This window comes from Cavia porcellus, unplaced genomic scaffold, assembly GCF_034190915.1.
Source record: "Cavia porcellus strain 051 isolate PalLab524CR breed Dunkin Hartley unplaced genomic scaffold, mCavPor4.1 scaffold_9, whole genome shotgun sequence".
In the NCBI taxonomy this organism is placed as follows: domain Eukaryota; kingdom Metazoa; phylum Chordata; class Mammalia; order Rodentia; family Caviidae; genus Cavia; species Cavia porcellus.
Window position 1 is genome coordinate 72,298,539 of NW_026947492.1, and position 6,187 is coordinate 72,304,725.

A 6,187-nucleotide genomic window follows, 5' to 3' on the forward strand; every position below is an offset into this window, starting at 1 on the left:
GATTTAGCTCAGCAGCATAAGCACCTGCCTTGCAAGCAGGCAGTCATGAGTTCGATCCCTGGTACCGGTAAAAAGAAAAAAGAAAAAAAAGTGTAAAAAAAAATTAAAGACTGCAAAAAAAATCATTATTCATAGATGACATGATGCTTTACATAGAATACCCCAAAAACTCCACTAAAAGACTTCTAAATCTAAAAAGAAAATTCAGTAGTATAACTGGATACAAAGCTGACACTCAAAATCAATAGCATTCCTTTACACAAACAACAAACTCACTGAGAGAGAAATTAGGGAAACTACAACCTTCACAATAGCTTCCCCACAAAAAATGAAATACTTAGGAATCAATCTAACAAGCAAAGTAAAAGATCTATACATTGAACCTTACAGTACTCTGAACAAGGAGACTGAAGAGGATATCAGAAAATGGAAAGCCAACGCTGGCTCATAGATACGAAGAACCAACATTGTGAAAATGACTGCTATAGTTTGAGTCTTGATGTCCCCTCAAAGCTTCATGCAGTCATGGAGATGGGCTTCTAGAGTTTGATAATAACTCATGGTCCAGTGCTGGGATTATGGATGTGAGTCCTACACTCAAGTGGATGTGGTCTACATACAGTATAAGGGACAGAGTCTTCTCTCCATGCTCCTTCCCTTTTGCTCTTATTGTTTGTGCTGTTTTCCACCACCATTAATTGCTGTCTTCTATCATGTGTCACTCTGCCTTGGAGCTAGCTGATTATGGACTGAAAACCTCCACAAACTGTGAACTAAATAAACCCTTTATCCCTTCACTGTAGGTACCAGGTATTTTGTCCCAGCAATGAGAAAAAAGTAACTGTCCATACTCCCAAAAATTATTATACACATTTAAAGCAATCTCAATCAAACTATCAGTATACCTCACATATCTAGAGAAAACATTCTTAAAATTCATTTGGAAACAGAGGAGACCTAGAATAGCAAAGGTAATCCTGAGCAACAAAGGTAAGGCAGGAGGCATCACAATCCCTGACTTGAAATTATACTACAAAGTTACTGTGTTAAAATCAGCATGGTGCCATCAAAAAACAGACCTGAGGATCAGTGGAATAGACTAGAAGATACAGAAACAACTAGAAACACACTTAATCATCTTATATTTGACAAAAGGACCAAACATATTCACTGGATGAAAGATAGCCTCTTTAATAAATTGTGCTGGAAAAACTGGCTTTCCAAAAACCAAACACCAAAATGCACTAAACTAAAGCCAAAATGTATCAAGCTCTAAATATTAAATCAGAAACACTAAATATATTGGAAGGAAAAATATATAGAAATCTTGACGTCATAGGGGTAGACAGAGAATTCATGAACAAAACACAAACTGCATGGAAAGTCTTTCAAAGATTCAACAACTGGGATCTTATCTTACTAAAAGTTTTTTGCATATTAGAAGACATCAACAAGACAGTGAAAAGACTACCCACAGAATGGAAAATACTTTAGACAACTGTTCCTCAGACAAAGGACTTCTACCTAGAACACGTAAAGAATTGAAAAAAAATCAGGCTCCCTAAATTCAAAGACCCAATCCAGAAATGGGCATCTGAGATGAATATGCACTTCTCAGATGAAGAAATACAAATGGCAAATAAACATATGAAAAATGTTCAACATGATTGGTAGTTCAAAAAATGCAAATTAAAACAACACTGAGATTCTATCTCACACCAGAAAGAATGTCTTGTCATCAAGAAACCAGCCAATAACAAATGCAGCAGGAGTGTAGGGGGAGGAGTGTCAGTAGGAGTGTAAACTGGAAGAACCACTGTGGAAATCAGTATGGAGATTCCTCCAAAAACTAGGATTAAATGTCCCATTCGACCCAGCTGTTCCCATTTTTGGTATTTTTCCAGAAGAATTAAAAACAACATACTATAGTGATATACGTGCATGTATGTTTATAGCAGCACAATTCGTAATAGCTAAATTTTGGAAATAACTGAAATGCCCATCAACCAAGGAATGAATAAAACAGTGGTATTTTTATAGAAAGGAATACTACTGAGCTACAAAGGAGGATAAATTTGAGGCTTTTGTAGATAATAGATGCAACTAGAAACCATATTCATAAGTGAAATACATCAAACTCACATGGGAAAACATTGTCATTGTCCCCTAGTGTAAGAAACTGAAAGAGTAAATAAGATCCAAAATCTACAATAGATAGTGGGAAAGAAGGAAAAAAAACTCCTCCAAAGGAAAGAACAATTGGGATGGGTGAAAGGAGAATAAAAGAAGGGAAAAGACAAGAAAAAGAAAAGGAATATATATATATATATATATATATATTCCTCTCTACCAGAGCACCAATACCTGGATGGATCATCACCAAGATGTAGCCTTCAGCATGTGATAGAGACAGGCAGGAAGATCAACACAGGGGTCATTCTGGTTGGGCTGGGGGTGAAGTGTTAGTAGGAGGACCTAAAGGATAAACAAGAATTTACTGGTTACAAAGGGAGAAGTGGAGACTGTAAGATTCCTATAAGTAAAAATACCTAATTAAATTTCATGGAGGAGTTTGGGGGCAATTTGACATGGATTTTTTGGAGGATTCATGTTGGCAATATTAAGAACTGAAGCAAAAATCCGGGCATGGTGGTGCATCCCTGTAATCCCAGCACTCAGGAGGCTGAAGTAGGAGGATCTCTTTGAGTTCAAGACCAGCCTGGGTTACAAAGTGAGCTCAAGGCCAGCCTGAACTGCATTGTGAGACTCTGACTAAAAAAGACAAAAAAAAAAAAAAAAAAAAAAAAAAGAAAGAAAGAAAAGATTGGCTACAATAACATTATTAAGAGCTTTAATTTTGGCATTGCCAGATGTGATGGCACATGCCTGTAATTTTAATACATGAGAGGCTAAGGCAGGCAGATCACGAGTTCAAGGCCAGCCTAAGCTACACAGTGAGTTGAAGGCCAATCTGAACTATGTAGCAAGACCCTATCTCCAAAAAATTTTGGAAGGACATAAAATCAGGCAATGCTTTATCTAGAGAAGAACACTGGGAATTTGTCTAGAGCCTACTCCAACCACTCATGCAGAAAATAATGCAGTTTCCTGTAAAAGGATTTGTGAAGGATTTGAGGGTGGCATCAAGGCAAATAGCTATTTGGTATGAGTGAGGGGCTGGTATGATGAATACAAAATTAAGGAGAAAAGCTGGAAGAAAAGAGAAGGGGCAAAAGGAGAGGGAAAAAAAGGAGACATTGTGTTTGTATCTCCACGATGAGTTCTGGATACCCCAGAAGTGATTCTTCTGGGCTCAGCTCGGCTTCCACAACAAGGCAGAATCTCACAGACTTCCTCAAAGCTAGGTAGCACCTCTCAAAAGAGTAGAGGATGCTGGGAGAAGAGAAGATTCTAGAAATCAAGTGGTCAGTTAATATGGGGACACAGTCCAAAAAAAGCCACCAGTGATGACAATGGCAAAGAAACCTATAAGGAGCTTCAAGATCTTGGCAAGATCAGCCTTGGGGACTGAGACAAAATAGTTAGCTCCTCAAAGCTGGGCTTGGAGATCCAGGACTAGCAACCAGGATTGAACCATGCTGCAGAAACAGTGGTGGGTATTGAAGGGTAGGATGGTTTAGATGAAAGCTGTGCCCCAAAGACTCATGTGTTCAGATAGGACTTTTGGAAGGCGATTGATCACCATGGGGTATATATAGCTGACTTGCTGTTAGGGGGTCAGCTCTGGTCGGAAGATGTGGATCACTGCACGTGTAACCAAGAAGGCTGTATCTTGCTTCCTGACTGTTTCCTTCTCTTTCTTTTCCTAACCACAAGAATATTGACAGCTTTCCTCCACCCAGGTCCCTTTACTTTGCTATTTTGCCTCTTAGCTGGCCAACTGTGGGCTAAACTTTTAAGCCCAAATAAGCTTCTCCTTTAAATTTTGGATATTAGGTAATATGCCTCAGTAATGAGAAAAGTGACTAAGACAAAGGATTAAAGCTTATTTCTGGGGAGACTCAGCAGGAAAGCAGAATGACCAAGCACATGGGATCAGCCACTGTCCTCAGCAGTGTGATCAAGGGCAGAGTAAATATAAGGAAAGACAATGGAGCAAAGTGATTGAGTTTATCCCAACTGTGGTGAACCTACTGGAAGTCATCTCTCTCATTCTTACCAACATAGCATCCGTAGAGTTGCACCACTCTGAATAAATAAGGCCACAGCTGGCCAGTGTGTATCACAGCCAGGGCTCTCTCCCAAGTCAGTTTGTTTCTGATTTATGAAATCTCTAGTCATAAGAATTTGAGATGTCCCACAGAGCTGTAAATCTGTCATCCACCCCAGTGAGCAAAGCCTGCCAGTTATGGGATTTGCTTCCTCTGCTTAGGAGTACAAAGATAAAGCTCTCCACACCAGACAAGTTGTGGTCATCAGAGGCCAGCCTTGCTGCTGTGAAGGTGATGACCTCAGAGACAGTGGCATGGGGTCCAAAGCACTGGGGGGAAAGAGGGGAACCTATGCCAGCACTAAACCTAGTCCTGCAGATGCCAACCCAGTAAGACAGAGGCAGCAGCAGCCCTGGCAGCAGTAAGGATGTGTGCCATACCTAAGGCCTTTTACCACAGCCTCTCCTCACTGACTGCCCAGTAATACACACTGGATGTGAATTTCACTATAGAGATAATGAAAAACATTATGGAATGCTAAGGAAAGGGGCACCCACGATGACACTGCCCAAACATTAATTGCAATAATTCAGAATTTTCCTCTACTAAACCTTTTCCATCTTGGTTCATATTCTCCAAATTAGGAATTGAGGCTTTCTTGGAAGAAAATTGCCAGAGCCCCTTTTGAACAAGACTTGATTAATAAATTCCATGCATGAGAAGTTTGAGAGAAAGTATTCTCACTTGGAGTCTGAGTCGGGTAGAGATTTTTAAATAGACTTAGGAAGGCCAGGGATATAGGGAAATGGAAGGTCTTGTGTCCAAAAAAAAAAAAAGATTCAGGAGATAAGATCACCTAAAGTGCAACTAGTTTACACACTTGTAATCCCAGCACTTGGGGTACTGAGGCAGGGGATCACTGTGAGTTCTAGCCAGCCTGGGCAACAAAGTGACCTCAAGGCCAGCCTGTGCTGCATTGTGCTATCTCACAAAAAAAAAAAGGAGTTGTTTTTAAATATGAGGAGCTATCATTTGGGACTCTACCAAAGAGTAGAGAGGGACTAAATCTACCAAAAAGGGATGGGCTACCTACCTAACATGGAGGTACCCACCGCACCCCGTGATCCCAGCATTCCGGGAGCTGAGACAGAAAGATCACTGAGTTTGAGACCAGCCTGGACTACATAGTGAATTCAAGGACAAGCCTAAACTACAAAGCAAGACCCTGTCTCAAAAGACAAAAAACAGGAAAGAATAACTGTTGGGGACAAGGACCACCAGCGGAAAATTCTCATACTTTTAGTGTATCTTGCAAGGACCAAAATCAAACCAAGTTCTGGTTTGTCTGACTCCTGGCCAGAGGTTTTCCCATACCCCATCCATAGTCCAGGTTGGTGAATGAGAAAGAACATGAAAAGTCCTAAACCAGCTCGCAGAATGAGAGTTAGAGATAAGTAGAAGCCTATATCACAAAGGTAAAAGTGAGAAATTTTACCACTTTGCTGAGAGATATGATTTCTTTTCAACTATTAAGGGACCTGAGGGAGTTGAGTCCTGTATATTTCTAGCGTGTAGTTACATAAAGGGAATTCTGACACTGTGATTGAGAAAATACTAGAATTTCCTTACAAAAGAATTTCATTTCCTGGTTTTGGCTCTGGAAGCACCACTGAATCAATAATTGTTGTCTCTCTTGAGAAAATTTTTCTGAGCTCAATGCTGAGATTTGTCAGCTGTCAGCCTGGGCTGTCAGTGGTGTAGCCAATTGTACCTCCCAACTTGCAAAGCAACGCAGTCCTGTGCACTGACTTTTCAGAAATAAGGGTACTTCATGTCAATTCTCCTTACTGTTCCTTTAAGAGCTGCAGGAATGCAAAGGAAGTCTGGAGAGGTGGGGTTCCCCAATAGAACTTCTGGCAAATGATCCTTGAAATTTTTGCCAGAAACTAAACTGAGATTTTAACTCTGAGAAGCTGGGGGTGGTTTGTGTGGGTCAGGCCTGTGATTGGACTGCA